General features: G+C 52.6%; 1 protein-coding gene across 1 annotated transcript in view; it reads left to right on the forward strand.

The window, feature by feature from the left end:
- The first annotated feature begins 3957 nt into the window (after positions 1-3957).
- Tpst2 (tyrosylprotein sulfotransferase 2) overlaps positions 3958-13695 on the forward strand; it is a 34622-nt gene continuing 24884 nt past the window's right edge. The window contains exon 1 of the mRNA XM_013349118.2: positions 3958-4034. The gene's annotated coding sequence lies outside the window, so the exon portion shown is untranslated. The remainder of the gene's footprint in view (positions 4035-13695) is intronic.

Below are 13695 nucleotides of genomic sequence, written 5' to 3' on the forward strand. Positions count from 1 at the left end.
GACGACACATCCTTGGCCAGGGTAATCACAGCAGATTCTGCCCCAGGCTTTGACTCCAGCCTGCCCAGGAAATGTGAGGTCCTGACCACCTGGGGAAGAACTCCAGCTTCAAGGTGAAAAGCCATGATGTGCTTTGAAAACAAAACCCAGTTTCAATCTCAACTCCAAACACATGAGTTTTTCTGTGGTGACACTGAGGAAAAATGGGGGCTGATTTCAGGGCCCACTTTTCTGGAAGATTCTCCAGAAGCCTGGAGACCTGCCCCTCATACTGGGCTTACAGCTGCAATTCAACTGAGCTGGGAACTCCCATCCCATCTCCACACTAAACCCAAGACCTTAAATCTTTTATTCCAGGGCCTTTGAGAAAACAAAGTGTCTCCCTGGTAGTGCACCTAACTGCGGCGAACTTCTCGACCAACGAGGAAGAACGACCACCACACGAGGATTCTTCTCAGATCGCGCTTTAATGGAGTGCCTCTTGGTTGATGGGGAGCAGGAAGCGAGAGGGGCTGAGAGCACTAAGGCAGCTGCTTATATAGGGAGTAGGCACACGGGTCGCCCTGTGATTGGTTGCCACCATCAGCTGTCACCAGACTGCATCGGGATAGGTCCAAGGGCCCTTATCCACTGTGCATGTGGGAAGCAAGGGACACGCAGCTCCCAACGGGACAGGATGTCAGCACCATCTTGTAATGGCGATTCTGTCCGGCTCCCTGCACCTAACCTGCATCTTTCAAGCTTGAGGAACAATATAGGTTGAGTGTGTGTGTGCGCACACGCTCGCAACACAGAGTAGGAAGGAGTAGCCCTGGAAGTGTTCAGGGGCACTGGTCAGAACTGGTCAGCATCAGACACTGGAGGACACGCTTAGTTCTTGAAGATGTGGTTCCAGGGTGATCCAGGGAGGCCCTAAGGAGGTGAGCATCTAAAGGTGGTGGTGCTGGTGCATGACTAATCCCAGCCCTGGGGAAGCAGAGGCAGCAGGATCATGTTTCAAAAAACAGAAAGGATTTTGGGAAATGACCAACCACGGAAGTGCCTACCTTGCAAATGTTGGGTGTGGTAGGCTGTACCTTGCAATCCCAGCACTGGGGAGGCTCCAGGGCTTGTGAGCCAGTCAGTCTAGCCTAACAGGTGAGTTTCTGGTCAATGAGGGACCAGGATTCCAGAATATAATACTTCAGGTTGCCCTGGGACACACACACGGGGACACACACACGGGGACACACACACACACACACTAGTGCAAATAAAAACTACAGGACAAAACCAGAGATGAACACTTTGTTAGGAGTCATGTTACCATGGCAGTTGGTCACCTGAGTCAGAGATCAAAGGGTGCTTTCTGAAGCCTGGCCATCCAGAGAGAAATGATAACCCCATTGGCTGCCTGCTGGAGCAGGAACCCACTGCCAGCTGTGCCAGTTGCCTCCTGCTGCCAGAGCACTGGGAAAGTGAGAGACCTGAGCTTGCTTTAGTACTAAGAGGCTGCTGTAGCCCTCAGACCAGGTTTCCTGACTGAGACTGTTTCCTATCTGTAGAACGTGTGTAATGAGAAGAAACCTCAGAAGGCTGTTGGGGAGCGTGAACAGACAGGTGGAAAAATATTAAAAACCAAAGTCAAACCTAGTGGTGCTCAGAATGGCTCTGAGGGTGTTGGGCAAGCGCTCTACCATTCGGCCACGCCCTTTGCCGCGAGTACAGGCTCTGTGCCTGAAGGACAGCCATTGGCACAGCCTCCGCATAGCCTTTAGAGAGGCCAGGGCTAGGTAGACATTAGACGTGTGGGACTGATGCTACATCTCTATCCCAAGCCAACATCCTCTGGGTGCCCCCTAAGCGCCACGCTCTGTGAATCCGTTAAGGAAGCGGGTGGGCAGGCAGATGAAGGAGGTTTCCATCCTGGAAAGATGGAAATGAGCTTGTTCAGCAGCCTGCTTTCAATACCACATCAGCTTCCCAAGCTAATCCGTAAGGGAGACAAGGAGCCAACTTCCTCTAGTGGGTGACATCCAGATAGAGGCCTTTGCCACCTTGGGTGGCAGCCAGAAAGCGTAAATTAGCTATCCATTCAGTTCTGTCTCCTCTGTCTTGCCCTTTCTCTGTACCCTTATGCCTGCCCTGGGATGCTTAACTACCCCTGGAATGAACCAAAGCCTTCCTGTTCCTCCCCAGAAGCTCCCACCAAGAGAGGTCTCGATAGAAAGCAGTTAGCCACACCATCCCCTGGTGAACACCTCAGTTTCCGTTTCATCAAGACTCCTTTCCCTGGTGCACGGGAGCCTGGAGCAACCTCTCCCGTCCACCATGCCCTGCCTACCTGTCTTCATGCAGGGCCCCGGGCTGGGCTGACCCCTCGCCCGCGGAATGCTGCACCTGCCGCCCAACGCTCTGCTGTGACTAATGTGATTTTCATGACTAGTAGCACACATCGCCTTGCCTGAGCTTCAGGTTATGATGTAAGCACTCCATGTTTCCTCCCTGAACCAGTTTAGACCCCTATTCCTCTCTGGTCAGTTACACACACTCTACTGTGAAGTTCTGAGGGATCTGATTTCCTTCCAGAATCATAAAGCCCAGCACAGAGCCCCCCCCCCAGCAGAATCCCCTTCTGATCTCTTATTTGATACCTTTCTTCACCCATAAGTAGTATGACACTCCAGAGTTTTAAATGTGCACTCAATAAATGCTATGTCGTGTGGTTTTATTGTAGAGAATTGGCTTCACCGAGGTGGGGACTTTGGCAGTCCAACATCTCCCACAGGGACTCCACTGTTTTATGGAGTCCATGAATGAATGACAAACACATATCTGCGTCCCTTGGCTTCTCTGGTGTGTGTGTATATTTGGGTTAGTTGTAACTAGAATAGAAATTTATTATGTTTTCTTTCTTTCTTTCTTTCTTTCTTTCTTTCTTTCTTTCTTTCTTTCTTTCTTTCTTTTTTTTGAATTTTCGAGACAGGGTTTCTCTGAAGCTTTGGTTCCTGTCCTGGAACCAGGATGGCCTCGAATCACAGAGATCCGCCTGCCTCTGCCTCCCGAGTGCTGGGATTAAAGGCGTTCGCCACCACCGCCCGGCTGTTATGTTTATTTTTGTATAGGTATGGGGATACTGTTTCACAACTCCCCCAGAGGTCAGAAAACTTGTTGGGCGGGGGTGTCTGTTTTCTCCTTTCATAATGTGGATCCCTAATCGAACTCAGGTTCTCAGACTTGGAGGCAGGCGCTGTTACTGAGCCACTCGCCAACAGAATTTTATTTTAAATATTTATTTATTTTTATTACTGTGTGCCATAGCACACGTGTGGAGGTCAGGGACAACTTTGTGGAGTCGGTCCTCTCCGTGGGCTTTGGGGATTGCAAGTGTCTTTACCAAATGAGATGTCTCTCCGGTCCCAGAAATGTATTTTAAACAGTTAACACACACCGTATAGACAGTGTAAACAGAGGATAAAGAGGATGCAGTGAGAGGCGAGCCTCCACGCTCACACCTAGGGCTGGCTGCTTGCTGGGGCGCTGGCCTGGCCTGAAGGGCGGCAAGCCCGCCAGGCGTCGGAACGCAGGCCTGAGTGGCTACGCCCTGCCTGAGGCTGTGCTTGTGGGGACCGCCCGCGGGGTGGCAGGAGCTAGAGCTGCAAGCCCGAGGCGGCGGGAGCCCCGCCCCCAGGGAGGAGGCGAAGGCGGGGCTGCGCAGGGAGGGGCGGGCGCTCTCGATTCCACTCCTCTTGCGCCGCGCCGCCCTACCGGAGCGTGGGGGGAGCGGGAGGGGAGAAGCTGCGGGGAAGGGGCGTGGCCGAGGCCATGTGGGCAGGGCCTACCCAGGTCCCGGCCCCCCAGGGCTTCCCGGCAAGCGAGGAATCCTCGGCGGGAGGGCCGCGGTAGGGGGCGTGGTGAAACTGTAGGCCACAGGGGCGGGGCGTGATCACAAGTGGTCCCGCCCCTTGCGTCACGACACGCGGCCCCGCCCCTCGCGGCGCCTCCCTGGCGACCGGCGGGGAGCCGGAGTCTGCGCGGGCGCCGACTTGTGCACGGTAGGTGGCGGGGGCCTCGGCCAGCGCCGGGTCAGTGCTGCACGGCGCTGTGGGGACTGTGGGCGGCCCGGACAAGTCCGGCTGCCGCGGGAGGCGGGGTGGGGGGGTCTCACGCGTGGCCTGGAGCCCCATCCGCGCGGCGCCGCGGGGAAGTTAACTTGCGGAGGTCGCGGCCCACGGTGGTTCTTAGAATGCAAATGCCTCCGCGCTGTGCCTAGTTTGCTGGCTTCCTGCTTCACACGTGGGGAAACTGAGGCCTGGGCTGTCACGTGCCTGGCCGCTGGGACTCGCAGTCAGGACAGCAGTAAACTCTCCCGCGGGGTTCCATGCGCGCCCGTTTTGGGGAAGGGGCTTTCTGTTTTGACCCTCACTCCCTCTCACCCCAGAGGTAATGCCCCTTTCTCCCTGCGTCCACTCTGTTCCTCAGCCCTCCCCCACCCGTTATTTCTTTCATCCCAGCAGGGTTGCCTGATGGTTAGGCCCAGCCTTCTACACTGGGGCAGATCGGGGCGGGAGGTTCCGGTTTAGGACTGGGGACGTGCCCTTTCGTCCAGTTCGGGGATGCAGAACTGGGTTTGTTTCATTATCCTAAAGAAGCGGTTAAGTTATTCGTGGACTGCTGTACTCGTCTCTGCCCGAGCTTATCTATTTACCATATTCTTGTTTTAAAAACGATACCGAAGTATTTCATAACAGCTTTCTAATCATACAACTCACCCTTTGGAAGTGAACTTTTGGTGGGTGTTAGGATACTTAGATCACTTGTCCTCATTGTCTCCTTTTAGAACATTTTCACATCCCCCAAAGCAGCGATCATTCACACTCCTAAACCTCCTTCCCCAGGCCTTGGCCACTCTCATCAACACCTACTGTCTGTCTGTGAACTTGTCTGTTCTGGATAGTTCTCTGTGTTTCCTCCTGGGGTCATAGGCTTTACCGGCATTCGTAGGAGTGTGGGTGTGTCTCCACCTTAGCACTTATCTTTTTTATGACTGAATAGTATTTTCTGGTATGAATAGACCATATGTATATATTTTTTGTCCAATGACTTGTAGCTGGCCAGTGGGTTGATGCTCCTTTTTGGCTGTGATTAATACTGCTGCTGGGAGTGTTGTGCACATCTTTTTCTTGGTACATGTATGCGTTTTCAGTTCCATCTAATACTTAACCTAGGAGTGGGGTTCTTGGGCTAAAGGGACCTTTTAAAGCTTAACATATTTAGGAGCTGCCAAACTCTCAACGTGCTTTACCGTTTCACAGGACTGCCTGTGGTACGTGATGGTTGTGATGTTTGTGACCAGGTCTTATGTAGCCCACGCTGACTTTGCACTCCTGACCCTCCAGTTCCCACCCTTGGCATGTGCAGCCTGCCTAGCTTCAGGGTTCCCACAGTCCTGAGTGTGTTTACTCTCTTTCGAGGAAGTCAGGACACTCCTGGCTTCAATGAATTTGTTACTAGTGATTTCCTAGTTCCTGTAAAACAAGTATCTCATCGATGGACTGAAGGGTACCTGGCATGTCACTGGGGCAGTCCTGGGACCAGCACATAAGGAGCATCAGCAGTACCTGGTGGTGTTGGGGCCTGGACCTACCCCTCCTTCCTTCCCTTCTCTCCCTCCCTCCCTCCCTGTTCTGGGCAAGGAGAGGCAGCAGAAGGTGGTCAGTCAGGGCTCTTCCCATGGAAAGGGAGGTAAAGGTGTGTGTGTGTGTGTGTGTGTGTGTGTGTGTGTGTGTGTGTGTGTGTGAGAGAGAGAGAGAGAGAGAGAGAGACAGGTTTCCTGTGACTCAGGCTGGCCTTCATTATGGAACTGAAGATGACCTTTAACTTCTAATCCTCCTGCCTCCACCTCCTAAATGCTAGCATTACAGACTTGTACCACTATTATTCAGTGTTGAGGGTGGGCCCTAGGGCTGCAGGCATGCTAGGAGAGCACTCTGTCAACCAAACTGCATTCCTTTTATAACTACTGTGGGTGGTGTGTGTCTATGCACATTTGTGGGTCTGGAGAGGCCAGGGGTCGATGTGGGGTGCCTTTCTCTATTGCTCTTCGTCTTGATTTTTGAGACAGGCTCTTACTAAAGGCAGAACTTGCCATTTTTCTTAGACTGACTGGCCAGAGTGCGCCTGAGTCCTGCGTGACTCACAGCGACCCCCAGCTCTGGGATTGCAGGCACATGCTGCTGAGGCCAGCTTCTTTTTTTTTTCTTTTTTCCTTTCCCTCCCTCCCTCCGTCCCTCCCTCTCTCACTCACTCACTCACTCTCTCTTTTTTTCTTTTTCTTTCATGAAACAAGGTCACACTGTATAGCCTTGGCTGACCTAGAACTGACTGATACCTGCCTGCCTCCTAGCTGCTGGAATCAAATCTGTGCACCACCATACCCAGCCTGTTCCAGAAATGATGGACTTCCAGCCTCGGGTCCTCAGTCTAGCATAGCACGATCCCAGTGAGATATTTGCAAAGCCCTGAGCCACATTCTTGAAGGGAGTCTGATTTCTGAAGGTCAGTCCAGGCTTCTCCTCGTCACCTGTTGCAGAGTTTAAAACATTACCCTGCAGGTCCTAGTCCCCAGGTCCAACCTGGTGCCACCTGGTTGTAGTTGGTGACAGAACTGGAAAAGCAGAGCCCCAGGCACTAAATGTAGCTCCCTCACTCTCCCTGAGTTCCTTGGTGAAGAAAGCGGTCTAGGGAACGGGAAACCTCTAGGCCTTGTGTCGCTGTTGGAGGAATGGGTGTGCATCCTCAGAGCTTCATATGTGATACCTTAGACTCCAGGAGGCTGCCCGGACCCCATGGGTGTGTTTGTAGCTAGAGTGTGGGTTGTATGGCTTCACAGTGACTTTTTGTGAGCTTAGGTATGACTTGGGTGGCTTTGATTTTCCAAGTGACCTCACAGAAGCTCTCCTGAGCAGCAGTCTGTGCCTGCCTCCTGCCTCCTGTGCCCTGCTGTCTGTGAGGCGCTGTGCTCCATGGCCCATAACTGGCCCAGCTGCAGACATACCACAGAAGTCTGGGATACCCCTCTCTCACATCCTAGGCCGCTGGCTGAGGAGGAATTGTGGGCATGAGTCATTTGAAATAGCTGGAGGGCTGGGCCAAGCCCAGAAATTGCAGGGGAGGACCAGGGAGGACATGACTGCTGGGAAGATGGAACTGGTGGCCCGGCTGCCAAGTAGATTCTCACATTTACCAGGCTGTTGACCCAGGCTGGCCTGTGGCAGAAGGCTGGCAAGGTCAGAGAGTTGGCACAGCCTGCATTTGTACCACCACTCCACTTGGAAGCAAACCCTGGAGCTGTGGCTGCTTGCTGCCCCTTGGCTGAGTTTGCAGAGCAGAGTACAAGTGGCTGCCACCTCCTGGGGATAGGAGGGGGTGGTGACATAAGCTGAGTGAGATGGGCTCTCCGAATCTCGAATCCTGCCTCCCTACCAGAGTCAGTGATTCCAAACCTGGCTGACACTCACAGGGCCAGCTCTAGCCCTTCACTCAGTTCTCCCCACAGCAGAGGCACAGATGGCCACAGTGGCCGCTGCAGGGTTGGTCACCCAGATGCCACTTAGACAGATTTTAGGCAAAGGCCCGTCTTTATAGTTTACCCTCCTCACCATCTCTTTTCCCTTTGCAAGGCCCAGTACATAAGCCCCTGGGCACAGCAGTTACAAGTATTAGCTACTCATGTGCATGTTTGCTGTCTGTGTCTCACTTCCTCGGAGCAGCAGGGTGGACACAGGACTCTCTAAGTCCCAGCTCCCTCCAGATGGCTGACTTTGGGCAAGGCTGACTTTGGGCAAGGCGCTTCCCCACTCTGAGCCTGTTCTTCCTGCTAAGGGAGGGGTTTACTGCATGTGGTTTTTGTTTAGCTCCTTGGCAGTTCTAGGTTGGTCAGTTGGCTTTGTAGTTATGGGAATTGAACCTAGGGTCCTCTGCATGCTAGGCAGGCTCTCTCCCATTGAACTACAGCCCAATCTACTTCTCACATTTTTTTTCATTTTGAAATAAGACCTCACTAAGTTGCCTAGGCTGGCCTAGCACTCTCTCTGTAGCCTAGGCTGGTTTTGAACTTTGAATCTTCCTGCTTCAGCCTCCCAGGAGTTAGGATGACAGGCCTGTGCCACTGGGCCCTGGCTGCTTTTCTGGTTTTACTTGAACTGACTTTCAAATATTTGCAGGGAAAAATTACAGTTCTAAACTGAGCAGCCTGAGGCTCCCTCGATTGTCCTGGACTGTCCTGATCTCTATAGTCCCCACCTGTCCCCAATGTTACACACTCAGGACTGGTCCCAAGAACTTTGAACTGGTGTCCGAGAGCTTCAAGGCTTTGTGGATGGCCAGGGCCTTCCTTGTGTCTTAAAGCTATTCCCATTGCTTAACATCTTTGAAGACTATTTTTCCTTGATGTGTCCCCCCTCACACTCAAGTCACAGAACATCTCCTTGGTGGGTTCAGGTCTGCCCTAAGCATCTCAGCAGGGGTGCGTCAGTTCTGGGTTCTGTGAGCAGGGACATTGTCCCCTCCCCATGTCTGTCCTCAGTAGCTACACCTCTTATTTCCAAAACACTAAGGCTGGCCTCTAGTCAGTTTTCAGAGGCCACACAAGCTTGATTATTGTCAGAGGCAGCCAGCACACACAGGACCTGTTTCGCCCAGAGAGAGACCCCCTGTACCATTATGCATATCACCTCTGCTGGACCAGAAGACACTGCACACTCAGTAGCAGGAGGGCAAATTGCAACTCCCTAGGAAGAAGCTGCTACCAGATCCAGAGGCAGTGAGGACCCCTTGTTCCTGGAATCTGGGGAGTTGGGTGCTTAACATCTTCTCCATGCTGGTTTCTAAAGAGCACATTTAAAGAGTGAAGGTCTGGACTCAAGAGTCTGTGGGTCCTGCCCTACCCCTTGTTCTGGACTTATGCTCACTGACTACCTTTTATCTGTGGCTGCCATATCACGTAGAGTACAGTTCCCCCCATATTTCCAGTTACTCTGTCTGCAGTGGTTTGAAAATATTAAATGGAAGTCTCTAGGGAAAAGCAGTATGTACGTTTAGACCGTAGGTCCTTCTAAGCAGGGCCTATGGTTTAAGAACCTGCCCTGATGACTAGGACTTGATTCATTTCTCGTCTTGGGTATCCACAGTGTATATGCTATCTGCCCACTCGTCACTTCCTAATTATCTGTTATGACATCAGCTGCCAATCTTCCAGAAGGCTTAAGTAGCCTGGTTTTATTCAGTAATTTCCCCAAAGCACAAACTTTCATCATGGCATTTATTATAATAAATTTTATTGTAATTCATGTTAATCTCCTACTGGGTCTGTTTTATTAATTGAACCTTGTCATGGATGTGTGTATAGGAAAAGTGCAGTATGTATGGGGAACTGTGCCTGATCAGCTCTGCTGGATGCATATGACATCTGAGGCTGGTGTAGTCTTGAGAGTGGCCGCGAGACCACTGAGCTGCAGCATCCTGTGGAGAGTCTGCCAGAGATTGTAGTCTGTCTGTCTGTGCTTAGCTCTGCATGTTGAGTCTCCTCAGCTTGGCTCCATGATGGGTAGTGCTGTGAGCTCTGTTTTTTGTTTTTTTTATTTTTATGGGACACTGGCTAGAGTCCCTGCGGAAGAGCCTGAGTCGAGTTTAAGTAGGTTGTGGGGTTTGCGAGGTGGCTTGGGTGGGCAGCCTGTCACGCGGTCACAGGGCCCAGAGCCATTTCAAGTTGCTTTCTGTCTATCTGAGGCAGGTAGGGGCCTTTATTCTCCTCCCATACACTTCACAAATGTGTGCAGACCACGGTGGGAGTTAGGGACCGTGATAGGTCCTGAAAGGATGTGGGGTTGAGAAAGGCAGTACAGAGGGGACACTGCAAGGCTATCCCCAAAGCCACCAGGGAGCCATGCTCGTTGAGGGTGTGGTACAGAGATGGGGTAGTCAAGGAGGCATCCTGGAGGGGGAGAACCACACCAGTGAGAGCTGGCAGGCAGGAGACTGTTTGCTAGAGCTCAGGGTATGAACTGCTGCGTTTGTGGGGTGTCAGCTGGTGGCACACGTGGGGGGGAGGCTTTAAAATTGGAGGTAGTTTAAGTCACAGGCAAGCCTCCCATACCAGGCTGGATTGTGCCCTATCTCAGAGTATCAGGAAGTGGAGGAAGGACGAAGAAAATATTTTTAAAAGACTTGAATCATTTAATAAGAAAATATCCAAGAGTAGAGGGTTCTGGGTATAGCCAGATAACCCTCCTTGGCTTTGGGGACTGTGAGGGGGCTCTTTGCCCTGGGAAGTTCTGCAGGCCACAGCTCCTTCCCTCCAGTCCCCTGGCTCTGCTAGATAACCTGTGGGCACTGGACCTTGGAAGCCTCAGGCTGCCTGCCTCCCTAGTGCCTTCTTTCTGAGAATGACTGTCCCTGTCTTTGTGTGTCTCTTGCCATCTCTGTTGTCCTCTTGCTATCTTGTCACCATCTGTTTCTCAGCCCCTGCCACAGAAGGATGTTGGGTGTCTTCCTGTGTGGTTCTCCATCTTAGTTTTTGAGAAAGTGTTACTCATTCAATCTGGCGCCCACCGTTTCCACTAGACCGGAAGGCCAGCAGTGCCTGGCATATGTTTGTCATCATGCCCTACCGTCAAAGCTAAGATTGCAGATGTCACACTCCTGCCTCCGCTTTTATGTAGGTGTTGGGGATTTGAACTCAGGTCCTCATACTTGCACATACAAGCGCTTTACCCATGGAGCCATCTCAGGCTCCCCTGCCTCTGCTCCCTGGGCTCATATCTGCCACACTGTGTTGCCCCTTGTTCTGTCTTCTGTATCTCCCATCCCTGTCTCCAGCCCAGTCTCTGACTTCTGCACCCTGCCCCCTTCTGCACACACACAGGCACAGCCCTTCCTCTCTCCCACTTCCTTTGACTTGGGGTGACATCCTGCCATCAGTTCCATTCAGACCCTTCTCTTGGAGCTGTGGGGAATGTTGATGTGGCTGTTCCCCTGGCCTCCCCTCCTTCCTGCCCCAGGGCTGTGGGAGGAAGAGGAAGCCCTGGTTAGCCTCAGTAGGGTGTGCCTGTGGGACAGGAGGCTACTCTGGTCTGATTAGGCTCCTATACTCAGTGTGTTGATTACTAATCCTTGGGACTCCTGACAGTCTCACACAGTAAGTGTCATTTAACTCTGTTCACGAACATAGTAGGCCCACAGTGCCTTTTGCCTTTTTTTTTTTTTTTTTTTTTGGAGGGGGGTGAGATGGCAGGGTTTCTCTATTTGGTCCCTGCTGTCCTGGCACTTGCTCTGTAGATCAGACAGGCTTTAACTCAACAGAAATCCACCTGCCTATGTCTCTGTCTCAAGTACTGGGATTTAAAGGCGTGTGCTACCATACCCAACATGTATTTGTTGGTGAAGAGTTTGGAGTTTAGGAAGAAAAAAAATGTTAAAAACTGGGGTCTTTCCCTCAGAAGATAACTGAGGTCTGAAAGTGAACAACTTAGTGTTGGAGTGAAGAATAGGGGATGGGCATGGAAAGCCAACTGAGTCTGGAGGCTATTCAGCTGATGGGTGGGAGGCCTGCCAGGCTGTCCTGGAAAAGCCCTCCTAGGAGGGAGGGGAAGACCTTCAGGCCCTACTGGGGATGCCACCCACTAAGTCCCTGTGGGAACCTTGGGACTTAGTAAGGGTGCTGGGGTGAGCAGATACACCACACTGTCTCCCTATGGTGGAAGCTCTGCTTCCCTGTGGTGGAGCTGGCTGTCTGCTGTGTCTGCTGAACACAGTAGAGTCACCTCCCAGGGTCTTCATCCCTAGTGTCCCAGCCAGCGAGCGCTGCACTGGTGCTGGTGGGGCTTAGGTGGAGGGGGCACTGGAGTGCACATGAAGACCCCACTCCTCCAACCCCTTCATGCTGAAACCTCAGATCGGTACTTTTTCTCACAGGCTGTGACTTCTCTGAAATGCACATGCGGTGTGCTGGAAGCACCTGTGGGGCCCAGCTGGACTTCCCTGCCCCACTGCACCTCAGACCCAGGAACACCGAGTATCCCTTTGAACCTTGGGAGCCTTGCAAGGTCTCGGCTGCCTCTCCTTTCCTGTCTCCTTTCTTGACTTCCCAGACAGTTCATGTTCATTCCCATGTTGCAGCTCTCTCTCCATTCTCTCTGTTGTCTGTCCTTCTCTGACCCTTGAGCTCCCACACATCTGCCGACACCATGAAGGATGCTGTGGACGTTATCCTTAAGTGGTATCTTGGTATGTTCTCAGCAGATGTCAGAGAAGACCCTCGGCCCCTGCTGGGAGAGTGAGCTCTTAGGCCAGGTCTAGTCCCCATCTCCAATTCCAAGTTTTGAAGCTTGGTGTGGTGTGGCCTTTGGTCATTTGATTGTTTTAATCGTCCCTACATCTTCATTGTGAAAGGTTGCCATGACAACACCTGGTGGCTGGCTGCAGTTTGAGGGCAGTCTGTCTGTGATGGCAGGCTGTCCTAGTGCAGCAGTGTGAACAGCCGGTCACATTGCCCGGGATGTGAAGGCTGGCACCCAGATCTCTTCCTGCTTTTTACTCCTCTAGGACCCCAGTCCATGGCATGGTACTGCCCATGTGCAGGTGGTCTTAACTGCTCTGTTAACCCAACCCAGAAATGCCCACAATAGTGCCTAGGGATCTGTCTCCTGTGTGGTTCTCAGTTTTGTCAGGTTGGCAGTATTAGCCATCACTGAAGAATACTGGCACTACTGGCCTCCATGGGCTTTGTGAGGCGCCTTGGGCACCAGACATCCACCAGCGAGCAGGGCAGACCTGTTCTCTTCCCTTGGAGAGCTAATGTGATTGGTGATTTGGGGAAAGGGTGGGCACCAGGAGTCCCGGGAAGGAGGCAGTCCAAGGAAAAAACAGGCCCAGGTGGCTCCAGTTGGCTGCCTAGAGAGCAGACAGCTGGATGGTGGCATAGGAAACTAGTGTCGTGTGCCAAAGTCAGCATGCACACTGGTGTTTGCTGAGCCTCTGGTGTATGACCAGTCTTGTGCTGAGGTTTTTCTGCGAGCCCATGCCCCTCTACTGCCCCAGCTGCAGGCCAGGGAAGGGGTACAAGGTGTTAGGCCACTTGTCTGGGAAGACAGAGGCATGGGATTCAAACCCAGGTTCTCATTCTGCATGGGTGTGAGCTCAGGCCATAGCACTGCCCTCCTGTGCAGCCACAGGGTCCAGGACTCACAGGAGGGACAGCTGCATGCCTGGCGTACATCATCAGGAAGCCCCTGGTGGGGAGGTGGCAGGTCACTGTCCCAGGTGTCGTGTGTGTGTGTGTGTGTGTGTGTGTGTGTGTGTGGTGATAATGCACATTCCAGAGTGTGGGACACCCTGCTCCTGTCTCAGTTGTCTTCTGGTTTTGCTCTCTGGGCTCTGAGTCTCCACCTTTCTTTCTGGACAAGGAGCATCCAGGAGAAGGGCTGTGGGGGTTTCGGTGGGTGTGTCCCTAGCCAACTCTCAAGTCCTCTGGCCTACAGGTTCTGACCATGGGCACCTTGGACAGTAATCTCACCTTTTCTGGGTGGTCCATGTCTTTGGAACATCTCAAGGACCCACAGGTGGCCTGGTAGAGGGAGAATTTAAGCGGCCCTCTGACTTGTCTGCCTTTTGTTATCTAGGAGCCAGGGGAGGAGGAGGAAGAGGAGGAGGAGGAGG

The sequence above is a fragment of the Microtus ochrogaster genome, chromosome 2 (assembly GCF_000317375.1).
Source record: "Microtus ochrogaster isolate Prairie Vole_2 chromosome 2, MicOch1.0, whole genome shotgun sequence".
Lineage (NCBI taxonomy): Eukaryota > Metazoa > Chordata > Mammalia > Rodentia > Cricetidae > Microtus > Microtus ochrogaster.